Genomic DNA, 17204 nt, shown 5'->3' with positions numbered 1-17204 from the left:
CAGGCCTGCAAGTGGCTCAAGGACTGTGAGAATGAGGATGAGGTCTGGAAATCTGACATAAAGATAAGCCTGATATAATATAACAGGAAGTTCTACAATGGCCAGAAATGCACCTTCACGTTCTTGCCAATTCTTACATTGTGGGTTATCCATTTGCTGTGGTTACCCCATGCAGACAGGAGCCAGGATGGTTCTGTCCTTCCTGTGTAGATGGGATGACTATCAATATAGCAAAGGCTTTGGGGAGGGAAAAGGTCCCTGATCTTCTGAAATTTTTGCAAATGTATGTTTATCACTTGGCATGTGAATTTTTCTAGAGAAATACATCTGTAAATATCCCCAGATTATCAGAATGGGCCATGACCCCAAATGCATTAAAAATCTATGCACTGGGCACCTGGGTGGCTCAATGGTTGAGCATCTGCCTTTGGCTCAGGTCATGAGGCCTGCATCAGGCTGCCCGGAGGGAGCCTCCTCTCCCTCTGCCTGTGTCTCTGCCTCTCTCTGTATATCTCTCTCTGAATAAATAAATAAAACCTTTAAAAAAAGAACCAATGAACTAAAGTGTCACCAAGTAAAGTATGCTGGCCACATTCAGACATATGGAAAGAATGGTTTTGATTAGGACAATACAATAATAGGGATAGTGTGCTGGAAGGCTTTCTTGCTGGTTAATGGATACAAGATGGCCAAGGAGAGGAGATTTTCAAGAGGATATTGTACTGGAAGCCAAGAGAACTGGTGCTCCAGTTCTGTCATGACAGAAGGATCATTTTCCAGCTCTAAAAGATGTCATGTCTCCATTCCTCTCTTTTTCAAGTCTTGAGCCACTAAGGAGTCTGAGAGATGCAGGAGAATCTGTATAGTTAGGAAGGGAAGAGTTGTGTTTCAGACCTCAGCCTGATGATCCCACATCCCAATTCAGCAGAAAGAAAAGGGCAGCCTATCATGTGGTCTCATCAGGGGAGGTAGTCTAGCATCGTGTTCCAGGGGTTAAAACAAATAATCTGGAGTTAGACTGGTTGGGTTTGAAACCCTGTTCATTAAATCATAGATATTACAATCCTGTGCTGGTTACATATTACCTTCATGCCTGAGGTTCCTCAGCCTTATAGCTGAGTTATAACAGTTGGTTCTCATTGTTTTAGTCTACTTGGGCGGCCATAATAAAATACCATAGACCGTTTGGCTTACATAGCAGAAATTTAGTTTCTCACAGTTCCAGGGGACAGAAGTCTAAGATCAAGGCTCTAGGTGATTCAGTTTCTGTTAAGAGCCCTCCTCCTGGCTTGTGGATGGCTGCCTTCTCACTATGTCCTCATGGCTTTTCCTCAATGTATCTCGGCTATACTGGAGAACTCTCCAGCATCTCTTCCTATAAGGGCACTAACTCTATCAGATCAAGGTCTTACCCTTATGACATCATTTAACCTTAATTTACTTCCTCAGAGACCCCATCTCCAAATACAGTCACACTTTGGGGGATAAGGCTTCAACATATGAATTTTTGGGGGAAATAGATAGTCAGCTGATACTCTCATTATTCAGAGATTCTGTATTTGTGAATTTGCCTACTCTACAATTTATTTATGTCTCCAAAATCTGTACTCATAGCACTTTTGTGGTCAATTGCTCACTTGCAAAGAAAGGTGAAAAATTTGAGTTGCCTGGCATGCACGTTCCCAGCTGAGACTGAACAGGGCAATGCTCTGCCTTCTTATTTCAGCTCTCATGCTATAAACAAATATCCTTTTCACAGTCTATTTAGTGACATGTGTTTAACATTGTGTGCTTTCGTCGGTGATTTCACTGTTTAAAATTGCCCCAAAGCATAGTGCTAAATGCTATCTAGTGTTCTTAAATGCAAAAGGGCTGTCATGTGCCTTACAGAGAAAATATGTGTATTAGATAAGCTTTATTCAGGCATGAGTTCAGGTCTGCATGCTCTTATTCATGAGTTCAATGTAAATTAATCAACATTACATATTAAATAAAGTGTCACTTAACAGAAACACACATAAAACAAGATTATGTCTCAATCAGTTGATGAACACTGAGACTTATAGGAACCTCGCCCTTTATTTCTTTTAGGAGCGGCACTTCAGTATTATAGAACATAACTACCATGACTAATAGAATTGATTGCATATGACTCATTAGGCTATGATGAGGATTAGAAAAATTATTATATACAATGGCCTTGTGAGACTGCTGTGTCAGTTCGGGCTGCTAAAACAAACACCACAGCCTAGGGGGGCTTAAACAGTAAACATTTCTTTCAGTTCTAGAGGTTGAGAAGTCCAAGATTAAGGGGCTGACTGGTCAGGTTCCTATTGAGGAGCCTCTTCCTACTTTGAGGAAGAACGCCCTTTTACTGTATTCTCACATGATGGAGAGAGAGATCATTTCTGTTGTGTTTCTTCTTTAAGGGCTGAGAGCACTGATCCCATTCATAAGGTTTCCACCCTCTTGTGACCTAATCACCTCCCAGGGTTCCCACCTCCAAAGTTCCTACCTTCCATTACTTTGGAATTAGGACTTCAACTTATGAATTGGGGGTGGGGTGGACATGCAACATTTAGTCCACAGCAAATGATTAGCTCAGAGGCAATGCCCAGTAGATGTCTTCTAGTATTATTTCTCAGGACTAGAACAGCAAGAGATTACTCCACAGGTGGAAACAATAATATGCAGTATTAACCCTTGCCCAAACATTATATAAATAGAGTTTATAATGAGGCCAAAAAGAATTTAGGACTTGTTGGGTCATCTACCCTACCATTTCACCAGAAATAGCCAAAGATGCTAAAATGTTAGCCACAGATATGGCTGAGGTTATATTAATTAGTTTACTTATTGTTTATATCATCTGCCTGACATTTACTTTGCACATTTATGTAGTGCATTAAATACTATATGTATTCCAAGATGGACAAAACTTGTGCATAACTAAGTAAATAAACATGTGATATCAGAGGTGGCTCAATGAGAATGAAAGAAATATATATATATATATATATATATATATATATATATATATATATTAAGAGAACGTAGAGTTGGAATGACTCCCCTGCTAGTTCTCTCAGCATTTTCCTGAGAACTTCCTTGTCTTAAACCCTAGGTGATGTTTATCACAACTATAGAAGGGCCATCGTGGTCTGCTGGGAGTCCATTTTCTGCACTGATTAAACTATAACTTGATCGGGGCACCTCGGTGGCTCAGTTGGTTAGGCGTCCAACTCTTGGTTTTGGCTCAAGTTATGATCTCAGGGTTGTGATATGAAGCCAGTGATGGGCTCTGCACTGGGCATGAAGCCTGCTTGTCCCTCATTCTTCTCCTCTGCTCCTCCTCCTCTTGTGCTCACTACTTCTCTCTCTCTCTCTAAAATCACTCACTCACTCACTCACTCACTAACTCTTTAAACAAACTATAATACTGTCATCAACACAGCCTGGTGCTTGAGAGCCCAGATTCTGGAGCCAGACTGCCTGGATTCAAGGTCCATTTTTTTATACCACCAGCTCTGTGACCTTAGGTAAGTCACTGAATAGCTGTGTTCCAATTTCCTTACTATGTAAAATGAGCATAGGGATAGTACTTTGTAGCACTGCTATGAGGATTAAATAAGTAAATATTTGACAAGCACCAGAGAAGTGCCTGGCACATAATCTGCTTTGTTTTTATATTTAATGAATGACTAGATCATCATCTCTGAATGTCCCATACCAGACACATACTAAGTGGATAAATAAGATAATTAACAATCAATTGTTGAATGAATGTAAATGACCTTGGAAAATGTGCATAGGAGAAAAATATGAGGAAATGATTTAAAAAGAGCTGATTGGGGATCCCTGGGTGGCGCAGTGGTTTGGCGCCTGCCTTTGGCCCAGGACGCAATCCTGGAGACCCGGGATCGAATCCCACGTCGGGCTCCCTGTGCATGGAGCGTGCTTCTCCCTCTGCCTGTGTCTCTGCCTCTCTCTCTCTCTCTCTCTCTGTGTGTGTTTGTGTGTTACTATCATAAATAAATAAAAATTAAAAAAAATAAAAAGAGCTGATTGGATAGTTAGGATATTTTCAATTGTTCTCCTCTGTTATAAAAGCTTTTCTTGTTTTGATGCCATAAATATAAAGCCCAAATCTTAGGGTATGGTATACAAAAAGAAGTCAAGCATAGGATCTGTGGCAGTAACATGTAAATCTCCACACCTGAGGGGCTTACAAATAGCAAAGCGTATTTCTTTCCCTAGAAAAGTATGATGAAAAAGTAGTTCCCATCCATTTGATCACTAAGAAATTCAGAATATGTTTATCTTGTGATGTTACCATCTTGTGTCACCATGATGGGAAAAAAGAATGAAGGGAATGAATTCTTAATTGCCATGGCCCAGATAGGACATGTCATTTCTGCTCACAATCCGTTCCTCAAACTAGACCAATGTCCCAGATGCAGTTGATGCAGGAGGAGCCTGGGGAAGGTAGGGACTCACATGGAGATCAAGTGAGCAGCTGTCTCTACCACATGACAGATGAGGCCCTAAATACTCTGATCACAACTGTTTCTACTTTGTTTTTCAAATGAAATGAGGATTTGAGGTCTCATAAAACTGAGGAATAATCACTAGATGTGTACAACAGACATTCATCACAAGGAAATCTGGTTGTGTCAAGAAGAGTGCTCTGTAGACTCCCATTTGGCTGTGTGGGGAGGCAAAGAAATGCAGGATGGGGCTTCTGCTCTCAGTAGGCTTGCAGCATAGTTTCGGAGAAAGGAGAGTCAAGAGGGTCAGGCAGCGTAGAATCAATTGCAACTAACTGCTAGAGATAAGGTAGGATTTTTTAGGTTTTAGTTTTGTTTTAAGGATTTTATTTATTTATTTATTTATTTATTTATTTATTTATTTGATAGAGAGGGTGAGAGAGATTGGAAGGGAGAGAGAGAGAGAGCGTGCACAAGTAGGGGGGAGCAGAGGGAAAGGGAGAAGCAGGCTCCCCCTGAGCAGGGAGCCCTATATGGGGCTTGATCCCAGGATCCTGAGATCATAACTTGAGCTGAAGGCAGACACTTAACGACTGAGCCACCCAGGTGCCCCAAGGTAGTCTGCTTTTATATAAAGAGTTTGGGATTTGGCATCACGCAGTCCTGAGCCCCAAAGTTTACTACTTGTAATATCTCAAGGAAGCCACTTAACTTCTAATAGTAGATATACACAGACATACCACTATGTACAGGTACACACACACACACACACACACACACTAGCTCAATAAGTAGTAGCTGTTATTTATTTATTACTTGTCTGTTTCTGTAACAAAACATCTTTCATGTGAAATATATTTATTTTCTTCAGGTAAAAGATAAAATAGGATATTGCACCCATTATTCTTTGTTAAGCCTCTATTGAACAGCAGACCTGAAGCAAAGGTAAATGTGTCACTCATCTTGTCGAAAGAATTTCTATCAGGTCAAGTTCTAAACCTAAGCTTGGAAGTCTGGTCCTGCTATATTTCAGGGGGGATAATATGATCACAAGACCTACGTCCAGCAAGAGGGCAGTAGCAGTAGATTAGGGCATCCTTGCCATGGCAAGCAGCCCAAAAGTTTATGCCTCAGCCCAGCTGTCCACTTGCATCCCTCTCAGAGCCATGCACCTGGAATAAAGTGTTGAAGTCACCACTGGAATAAAGTGTTGAAGTCACCATTGCCCTTCCCATTTCAGTAAATACTTCCTTGCTTTCTAGCCTCTGCGTTCTGGAATATGGGGGCACTTCTTTTTCCAAAGTCCAAATTATAGTTTACTGAATTATCTCAAAACTTATGAAATGGGGGAGGGAGTGGGTATTATCTGCTTGGTTCTGTAGATGGTTCTGATTTTCAGTGTCAATTTAGAATAGCAGATGTCCCATCTCTTTTCTTGTGTCCTGTCCATTGCAGATCAGAGACGCTGGGAACTTATGGAGGGTGTTGACAGATGTCTCATATATATCCTGATCCATGATAAAGGAGTCTGGCTAAACGGAGCCCCACTCATTGGCATCACACTATTGATCACCACCAAACACCAGTAGATCCTTTTTATTCTGCAAACATTATCTACTATTATGAATAAGAATATCATCTTACCATCTCTCCCAGAGCACAGAAGCAAATACAAAGGAAGAATCCTGTAATTTTAACTGCATCAAGCTGTCCTGAGCTCTGTTCATCAGAGAATTCAATTCTGCTGAATAATTCTCCATAGGCACGAATGATAAAAGAGGGGATTATTACCCATCTGTTTGCCCTCTCGGCTTTTGTCCAGCCCTTATTGTCTTCTCAAGCTGGATCCATCTGATTAATTTAGTGACGCAGGAAGGCATCACCAAATATGAGCACATTCCCAGGCCCTGGGAGCCTCTTGCCACACTGAGGCAGAGTGACACAGGGTATTCTGCCTTGGAGCATTTCAGCAAACTGGGGCTGGAATAAGATATTTAAGATCAAGGCCATGACATCTGTGGCTGGGAAAGGGCCAACAGAGATCATTTTTATCTTCTGCTGCACACATGCAATCTATTCATCACAGGCATCAAGATCTTGACTGAGCAGCCAGAAAAAGCACAAGAGCTCTCATCTCCTCTGTTTATATTATTTTGCCTTGTTTTTCCTTACAAGCTAATATAAGATTTTTTCAAGTCTGTGCAAGACTTTGCCAGGGCCCTTGTTTCCAGGAGACAAATTTGAATGGGATTTGGGCAGAAAAGAAGGGAGACTCTGAACCATTAGAGTTCCTGATTTCCAGGTTGTAGAATTCAGGGGTCATTCTTTTAGGGAAATGGACGTGATTGTCAAATGTTCCAACCTAAACAGAAAATAAAATAATTTGTTTACATGCAAACACTTCCACTTAAACTTCATGTGAAAAGCCCATCCATTTCTTTCTCTAATCTATTCTCTTCGAGGCCAGAATTCTAGATTATAAAAGTTTACATTAGAATCAAAACATTTTCATTGGTGAAAATTGTCTTTTACTTATTTTGTGACTTTTCTGGACCCTATTATAGAGTAGAAATTGTAGCTGTACTTACATGCTTCCAACTCACACTCTTAGATCCAGTAGGATGTATAAGAGAACCACTATGTTATTAGAGATTCTGAGTTCAATTCCAGGCTTTCAAACTAACCACCATGTCTGCTTCCCTTCCCTGGGCTTCCTTTTCCTTGCCTGAGAAATGATATAGTTAGACAACATTGTTTCTGAAGTCCCTTACTGTTCTGAAAGTTTCTTTTCCTGGAGGGTATTTGCTTCTAGTGGCATTTACACTATGTATTAACAATTTCTCTGTATTGATTTTGTGGCTACTCTATTAAATAGAAACATGCTTATCTTTGTCTTCATGAGTGTAATAGAGGCTAAAGTGGAGAAGGTGACATGACCTTCACCCTTTAAAGGCACATTATCCTGAGCAACTTCTGAGCTCTGCTTCTAATCTACTTTTGATTATGTCTCTTCTTTCACTAAAGACACAGCAATAAGAACTTCAGAAAGAAGATGCCTATTATGTTTTCACACTCCCCCACTTTCATTTAAAATGTGCTGCTATCATGCACTTATTTTATAATTTACCATTAATCTCTGTGACACTGCCGTGATCAGGATTTCAGAACATTTCTGAAAGGTGCATTGTCTCATACTGCTTTTGTACAGTGAATTGCATTTTGCTGCTATCCACTTTCAAGATTGCTGAAGCACACTCATAATGGGTTATCATGATCCCAGGTAAAAGCAACCCAGCAACACCGAATTACATACTCAGGCTTCTCTACCAGGATCTTACTTTACTTTTAGATGTAAAGAACTGGCCTCGCCCTGCACTTTTTCAGGATCTACGAGAATAGTATAATGAACTATTAAGATCAAGCCTCAGAATTCAGCTCTTCTGAAGTCCTGGGTAGTGATACTACCTTTGTATTTACATTTTGTAAGGACAAAAGGGAGAGGAGTAGTAATTGACATTTATTATGTCCCTTCTATCATATATTCCAAATGCTACATTAGGTGCATCTAACTCACCCTTGCTCACCCAAGCCCCTCCAGCAAACTGTGAAGCAGGGAGTATTATGGCCATGCTACTGACGAGAGACTAAAGTTTGGAGATGTTTTGCAAATTACTGAATATTGCACAAGAAGGAAATACAGAACCTTGACTTGAACCCAGGTCTATTTGTTTAGCAAAACCCATATGGTGGGTTTGTGATTTCTTCATCCTTTTTAAATTTTTAAAATGTCCATTCTGCATACATAATATATTTCTTACATTTGTTTTTTTTTTCATTTTTTTCATTTATTCTTATTTCTTTATTGTAGTAGCATGATTTCATTTTCTACCATGCAATTATCCACCAATATAGTATGCAATCTTCCATCTTTTGGAGTTTGCTGTTCCCTTGTCTGCCATCTTATAAGGACCACGTTTCTGCAAATATTTTTAGATCTGGCACAGGGTCTTTGGGAAACCAACCATAATGGAGCCTGTAATTCATGTGTCTGAAAGTCCTTCCCTGATATAGACAGGTCTACTTGTCCTGCCTCTTTCATCAAACAGGGGGATAGAAGGGAGGAAGAACAGAGGCAAGTCTGTAAAAGAGCTGCTGGTAGAGAATAACCGTTGGAGTCTTGTGAACATGTTGAATCAGCTTAAGAACTTAATTTTTTTAAGTCAATAATAAAGAAGGTGAGAGTTTAGGGTTTTTTTTCCTATCGTGGACACAGTTGTCTATATGAATAAAAATTGAAAACAGAGATTGTGAAAAACTGCCAAATGACCTAAAAACTATGGAAATTTCTTGCAAACACTAGACAGCGGAAAGTCAACACCAAAGGCAGTCTACAGGCTGCACGCAGGTGGAAAATACTGAAGGTCACACATAATGTCATTTTACCAGATGTGCACATCAGCGTAAATATATGTTCTCAGCAATCCTTAAGGCAGGGTGCTGGTGGATAGAAATGTAGACAGCATCTAAGGACACATCTTTGGCTTGTGCCATCAAATACTGAGATTCAATGTTCTTTTCACTCTTATTAAGTTAACAGACACTATAGTTCTAAGACAGAGAATCCTGGGAATAAAGTACCTTCTGAAAATTAATAGTTTTTAAAATTTTTGACAAGATCCATGTTTCTGGGAGCAAGGAATCCTTTGCAGGGTTGTGTGGGGTTTTTTTTTTTGTTTTTGTTTTTGTTTTTGTTTTTGTTTTTGTTTTGTCATTTATGGTCTACAGCTGGAGCACTTTTCCAGGATCCTATAGCCTCTCCTGTTGCTAAGCCACACCTCAGATAAAACAGTGATCTATAATCTGGAGTTATTATGAAGATTCAGTATTTTGAAGCCATTCTTGAGAATTTGATGAATTTCATTTTCTGTTTAGGAGATTCTAGTTGCATATCTAGAATTAGATAGAATAGAGTTATTGTTCATATTCAAGTGATTACCCAAAGGAAATACTCCCTTCTTGCTGTTTCTCTAGGAGAAAATAATGAATTCACACACACACACACACACACACACACACACACACACACAGATATAAAGGAAAACTGCCAGATATGTTTAAATCCAAATTCCTGTTGGTACTTTGATACTGGCATTTGCTGTTCTTTGTGCTAAGAACAGGAAGTCCCAATCTTTAAAACATTTTGAAGGTAGTTTTATCAAATGACAAATTATCTCACAGCAAAGAGCCTATCTCCCATATAAGAATCAAAAACCTGCTTGAAAAGTCGATAAATAACATCTAATCCTTTGTTTCATTTCACAAGCAGTTCAGAGAGAAAGATGCTCTGTCTCAGTATTTCTGAAGCCTGGCTACACATTTGAATCCCTCGGGTCTGTTTGTAACCTAGCAGATTCGACCCGCCCTAAAGATTTGGTTGTTTCTCTGGATGGAGCTTGGGCTTTTTATTTCTAAAAACTGCTCAGGTGAGTACAATAGGCAGCTAGGCTTGAGCACTGCTTTGGGGGGACACTCATCAATGGAATGCAGGACAGACATGGATGCTGGAAACATGCAGTAGCAGCTGGATGTCGGGGAGAGAGAGAGGCAAAGGAAGGCAGATACTAGTTAGATTTGAGCTCACCAGCAATTACTGGAAATAATTATTACTTAATCTTCTTACTCCATGGCAGTTACATGGCATAATGGAAAGATCTTGCCCCTGGCATTGAGCAAGTGCCTAGTTTTCTGATGTCAGGACCATCCTGTTAATTCAGATTCAAAGACTCAGAGGCAAGCTTAGTAGAATTGCTGCTTTAGTGATGCTATTTCCAATAATATGCACAGAACCATGAGTATGAGGTCAACCTCACGTTGGCTAGAGCTGGGGGAACCAGAGGTAAAAAAATTACAAAATTTTATTTGAACTTTTTTTCATATACAACGGAATGTTACTGTGTTATGAAAAAGAATGCGATCTTGCCATTTATGACAACATCGATGAAACTAAAGGGTATTATGCCAAGTGAAATAAGTCAGACAGAAAAAGACAAATACTGCATAAATACTTATATGTGGACTTTTAAGAAAACTAAAACAAAAGAGAGAAACATACAAAACAAAACATAACATTTCAGAAAACAGAACAGACTGCTGGTTGCCAGAGGGAATAAGGGTGGAGGGATGGGAAAAATAGGTAAGGAAGGCTAAGAAATAAAAGCTTCCAGTTCTAAAACAAATAAGTCATAGGCATGTAATGTACAAGATAAGGGTTATAGTCAGTAATATTGCACATACTTTATATGGTGTCAGATGGTTACTAGACCCATTGTGGTGATCAGCTTGTAATGTATGAAAATAAAGAATCAAAAAAAAAAAGAAAGAAAATAAAGAATCACTATCTTGAAACCAATGAAATATTGCATGTCAAACAAAATTCAGTAGAAATACATATTTTTTATTCCTATCTCTTCCATCCTCCAGCTTATGTCATCCATCACCACCACTCCCCATTCACCGCTGCTGGCTCCCTCTTGGTGGGTACCTCTATTTCTGGTCCATCTTCAGATTCATATGTATATTTTTAAATATCTGTAGCCATCACTTTCTTATCCTCCTTCTACCTTCCCTTCCAGACTAAGAAAAATGTCTGCATTTATTTTTTTAAAGTTTTTATTTATTTATTCATGAGAGAGGCAGAGATATAGGCAGAGGGAGAAGCAGGCTCCCTGTGGGGAGCCTGTTGTAGGACTCGATCCCAGGATCCCTGGATCATGACCTGAGCCAAGGCAGACACTCAACCACTGAACCACCCAGGTGCCCCAATGGCTACATTTCTTGTCCTGCCTTGAATCTGTAATGCTGCCCTCCTTCCCAAGGATTCTTCAAGCCCAGTTCTGTCTGATTCAAACTAGTTTCTACATTTTCTGATGTCTTTTACTATTAAGTCACAGGACCATTTCTCCAGTGTTCCAGTGTTTTCTCCTTTTCAAGGCCTCTGGCTCAGTTGCTAAATTTTCTCATGTAATTCTGAGCAAATAACCCAGGGAAAACTGGTGCTCCTGTCTCCAACTGGGAAGACTGGGTACCTGGAGAATTAGGGACTCCCAAACAAAACATGTCTGTAAGGATACAGCCTGACACTGACTCATGCAAAACATTAATAAATTAGGGGAAAATAATACCTACTTAAAAGTTGTCATAGAGAGTACAGTGAAATTATACATCCCCAGTAGCTGGCATACATTGGCACATCCCAACTTTTGGCATCTGCCTCCCCTGTATTCCCTAAGGGCAAGGAACTGTGATATGGATCTCATCCAGATTGTTAGTAGTATTTAGTATCTCAGGTTTGGAACATATGGGATATATTCATATGGTTCCAAAGAAAGAAGGGTAAGAGGCTTTTCTCATTTTCTCTAAATTACTCAGAAATTTTTAATAATTTTTTTGTATATTTTTTATTGGAGTTCGATTTTCTAACATATAGTGTAACACCCAGGGCTCATCCTGTTAAGTGCCCCGCTCAGTGCCCATCTCCCAGTCACCCCATCCCCCTGCTCACCTCCCCTTCCACTACTCCTTGACCATTTCCCAGACTTAGGAATATCTTATGTTCTGTCTCCCTCTCTGATATTTCCCACTCATTTTCTCTTCTTTCCTCTATAGTTTTTTATCTCTATTCATATTCATTATTTTTGACAAACTATTGGGGTTCATGAATATAAAAATAAAAATACACACAGGTGGATGGTAAGGCTCCATTTATGCTGATGGTTTCTGGATTGCACTGAAGACTTTAATACTTGTTCCACAAAGTTCTGAGTATCCCCACCCCACTTAATTTTTTTAGAGTAGTTTTAGGTTCATAACAAAATTGAGCAGAGAGCACAGAGAGTTCCTATTTATCCTCTTCCCCACACATGCATAACCTTCCCCACTATCAGTATCCCACACCACAGTAATCCTTTTTTTTTTTTTTTACAATTGATGAACCTACATTGACATATTATTATCATACAAAATCCACAGTTTATATTTAGATTCATGGTCATTGGTCATGTACATTCTACGGATTTTGACACATGTGTAATGGGATGTGTTCACCAATGCAATATCATGCAGAATAGCTTCATTGCCCTAAAAACTTCTATGCTCCACATATTCATTCCTCTCTCCCTAGAACTCCTGGCAACCACTGAACTTTTCACTGTCTCCATGGTTTTGCCTTTTCCAGAATGTCATAGAGTTGGAATCATACAGTATGTAGCCTTTTCAGAGTAGCTTCTTTTGCTTATTATTATGCATTTAAGATTCCTCCATGTGTTTTCATGGCTTGAGAGCTTATTTCTTTTTAATGCTGAATGATATTCCATTGTCTTGTTATCCATTCACCTGCTGAAGGACATCTTGGTTGCTTCCAAATTTTAGATATTATGAATAAAGCAGCTATAAACACCTATGTGCAGATTTTTGTTTGGACATAAGTTTTTAACTCATTTGGGTAAATCCCAATGAACACAGTTGCTGGATCATAAAAGCTCTATATTTTGTTGCTTCAAAATTCATTGTCACTGACATTTACAACATGGTAGACTAAATCCACTTTAGAATGGTAAGAGAACTTTTAATCAGACTCAATGCTCAATGCAAAGTGGGATCCTGCACCCCAGCAGTTGGCTCTTTTGATGAATACAAATGTTGCAATTTCAGACACTTTTATTGTATTGAATAGCATGTGTCATGCTATGGAGGGTTCCCAGTAAAGAAATTCATTGTTCTATTTCTCGTGTGTCATGATTTTCAAAGTGTTATACCCCAACTTATATGCTATATCAATGCTATGCCTCCTTAAACCCCACTTTAGGTATGAGTGATTAAGCATATCTGCTGAATTGGTATGGCTGGTCCACCAGAAAGGTATTTAAAGAGAGAAACGAGAATAAAAGTTCCTGTGTGGGGGCAGACTGACCCGACCCTAGGTAGATGGGCTTTTTATAATATAGATTTGATTATAAGAGGGGAAGTGATTCTGAGTGCAGCATGATTGTAGTCTCCTAGGTGCATCTTGCAACCTAGCTCCCCCTGGATGCATATTTAGAGCAACAGAGAGCAGAGATGGTACATGAAAGCTTAAATGCTGTTGTTTTGTCCTGTTTTTTTTTTTTTTTTTTTTTTTAAATTGCAGACGGAACAAGAGCAATCTTATTTCAGGAACTTTAGGCCAGAGTGTAACCAAAGGGAAAAAAGGCATTCCCCCTTCCATGTAGCCACAGATAGCCCTGCAGATTTAGTGAAACAAACCCCTGGTGGGTGGTGAAGAACATGTAAATCCATGAGTCCCAGCATTACAACTCACTGGATTTGTAGCAGGAACAACAAGGATGTCGTAGTTACCAGGTAGAACAGCCGGGGAGCTCAGCCGAGCAGACTTGTATGAAAGCACATGTGTATCAACACTTGGGAATTCTTAGCTATTAACAGGGAGACTGAGGCAGGGCAAGACCCCAGGCATGGAGAGGAGAAAGATGGAAGGGGCCTGGGTCCCTGGCTGGCCTCATGAAGCCACCCCACAGTACTGGCCTCCTCCAACTCTCCTTATGCCATTCAGTGAGAAGTAGTCATCTAACCAGCCAGTGTTATAATGGGTCTCTGCTAATGGATCTTGTATTCTGATATCTCTCTTTCTCAGGGACACCCCCCGCCCCCTGCAGATTATGCTCATCCTACCTCCTGGCCTCCTCTGTAGATCTTCCTCTGCAAAACATACACCCCACTTATTTCCTAAACACCCTCTTGTCTGGGGATATAGATGTGATTTGGCAAATTCACTCAGGTCTCTATTAGGACTTTCCTTAGGATACTGAAATTTTCTTAGATGGTTAGTATTGTTTACATTTTAACAAAGGTTTTTCTTATGTTAGAAAAATAAGTGACCAAAGGTTTGAGGTGTCAGCCATGGTGACAGACCTTATGGAGGTGACATTTTCATGCACTAAGATCTATAGGTGTCCCTCCATAATATTTTGATTGCCACCTGCCCCCTCCCATGTGTATGGCTGACCTGGAGAGAAGAAATCCACAGTAATACCCCACATGGGCCCTTTATAGCAATGTCAGCATATTTCCTACAGTATGACTAAACTAAGTTGCTTCCACTCTGGAAACTAAATACTTCCAAGATATAAGATGAAAAATATTAAAATAATAAAGAAAGTAAAAGGCATTCACATGGACTCAAGGACGTTCAAGTAAATACAGTTGTGAATGCAAAGTCATTTAATTCAAAACCAAACATGCCTGGAGATTGCATCTCTGCTTCAGCTTGTACCTGGTGAGCCCTTGATTTGCACAATATAAGATTCCTTGAATAGCGTCTCTTACATAGTAGGTGACTAACGAATACTATTTAATGAATGATGGATGACTCTGCTATGTGAGCAATATTGGTAAGTAAGTAAATCTCCATTTGTGAAACTTCTTATGCATTTCTAATCCCTAAGAAACTGGGTGTATAAGAGTGGTATAGAAAACATGCCAGCTAGAAAAATAAATGTGAAAGGGAAGTCAAGGGGAAAAGGTGGCAGAAGCATCCAGAAAATTATATAAAGACAAAATTGATTAATTCTCTTCTGTCACTTGGCACCATATTACTGGAATAAAGTTTTCTTCATTCAGCAGCAGTTCATTTGAACCCCCTGAGCCCAGTCTGAGCCATCAGAAGGTGGGAAAGTGTCACATATGGGCATGGAGAGAATTTATTTCCTTCACGAACGGGCAAACACAGACACAATTGCTGGGAACAGCTAGCGGTGGCTCAGGACCGCAGTAGGAAGGATTCCTAAAGAAACACAGGTGACCATGACAAGCTTCAGGTGGGTGGGATGTAATTTTACTCCATGCAGTGGGCGTGAACAGGAAGAAGGCACCAGCTTTAACTTGTAAGGCTCACTGCAGCTAAATCAGGCCTGTTCAGTTCAAAGGAATGCGTTAATTTTCTATTCACTGAATTCTGCATGCCTCATGAATTGTTTATGATTTATTTTTATTTGCTCAATCTCTTCTGAGCTATATCATTGCAAACTCTCTCCTACTGATCAATAGACAGTCCTGACCGATGAGCTTCCATTCATTTCAGTCTTTTCAGGAAAAGCACATCTGTAACCTGCTCAGTGGGTGCTCACCCCTGTTGAGGGTGGGGGTAGGGGGGGGTTCCTCCTCTCATAAAAATGTCCTTGCAGGACACCATCCTCATTGCTTAGCACAACGGCGGCGTACTCTCCAGTTGAATCTTTGAAGGAGATCAGTATTATGCTGGTAAATGTTTGACAACAATAACAACAACGCCCAGGTGAAGGTGGGACCCTGGTTTGCAGTATTTGTTCATTTCTGTGGCATGAACACATCCACCACAACCTGTGTCATGTTACCAGTATAACCTGTTTCATGTTACCAGTATGAAGCCACTGAACCCAGAGTTGGAGAGAGACATGCACAGCTGACTCTCAGGAGCTGGTATGAGCCAATTTCAGCACACCATTACATTTGATGTTAATCATTTTCTGGGTCCTTCTGGAAACCTACTCTCATGTGGCCTCTGAGGTCAGACAGCTAAATTTCTCTTAAGACTGTAGACCTAGGAAGGACTCCTGGTGGGTTTTCTTACCTACAGACGCCCACAGAATTCATCTATGTTTGGAAAACCTTCCGGCAAGAGGCCTCTCTCGTGCTGCTATTGAAAAATTAGCACCGTAGGCTGTCAGACCCACCTCGCAGCATCCTTAATATCTCCTTCTTCTTTGCAGTGTCCCATCTCTGCCACTCCACTGCCACCTTCCTGTCTGCCAGTCCCACAAATATTTGCCAGGAACTCTGAGTTGTGAGCTACATGGCATTCTTGTTATTCACCTTATAAAGTGAAAAGAAGGAATCAGAGAGCTCCTTTCTCCCTCCTGCCTCTTCTGGGCTGCTGTTACAGTGATATTAATTTTTTTAATATATAGAGAGTGCACAAGCATGGCGTGGGGGGCAGGGGCAGAGAGAGGGAGACTCTTAAGCAGGGCTGGATCTCATGACCCTGAGATCATGACCTGAGCTGAAATCAAGAGTTGGATGCTTAGCTGACTGAGCCACCCAGGCACCCCTACAGTAGTATTTCTAAAGCTAACTTACTTTTTTGTAGTACATCTTTTTTTTTAATGTCATTTCTCTATCCTTGTTGCTGTCATCTGCTGATTTCCAGGAAAGGCAACAAACTTTCCTGATGAGTTAAGTACCAGGTGGACAAGATTTTTCCCGCCTCTTCCCTTGTAATTATTCTCATGAGTTTCAACAACCACTTGCTTTTATTTATATGCACACTCTGGCTTCTCATTCTCATATATTAGTTATTCTAGTCAAAATGAATCATTTGATTTTTTTTATCATAGTCACGCTTTATTCTCTCCCAGCTCCATAGCTGTGGCAGTTATCTTTCATTTGGCCCCTATCCCAATCCATTTTCTACCTTGAGCTGTGCTCCAGGGAGCTGTTGCTGGAGAAGTCACCTAACTACCTTGCTCCCTTGCTTCATGTTGGGCATCACATCAGGAGATGGAGAGTGGGAGGGAATGGGTTCGGGAGTTTTTCTTCCTGTTGTCTTCCTGCTTGAACATCATGGCTCTTGCAGTGATTATGCCTCTCCCAGACTACAGCTCTGTGAGGTGGTCCTTCCTCCACGGC

The 17204-nt window shown here is 40.3% G+C and overlaps 1 long non-coding RNA gene across 1 annotated transcript in view; it reads left to right on the top strand.

The window, feature by feature from the left end:
* Positions 1-3261: 3261 nt before the first annotated feature.
* Positions 3262-17204, top strand: part of LOC140626189 (uncharacterized) — a 72446-nt gene continuing 58503 nt past the window's right edge. The window contains exon 1 of the long non-coding RNA XR_012025389.1: positions 3262-3539. This is a non-coding gene — a long non-coding RNA (uncharacterized lncRNA). The remainder of the gene's footprint in view (positions 3540-17204) is intronic.

This window comes from Canis lupus, chromosome 37, assembly GCF_048164855.1.
Source record: "Canis lupus baileyi chromosome 37, mCanLup2.hap1, whole genome shotgun sequence".
NCBI classification, from domain to species: domain Eukaryota; kingdom Metazoa; phylum Chordata; class Mammalia; order Carnivora; family Canidae; genus Canis; species Canis lupus.
Note: the sequence above shows the minus strand (reverse complement) of the source record. Positions and strands in the feature narration are given on the sequence as shown.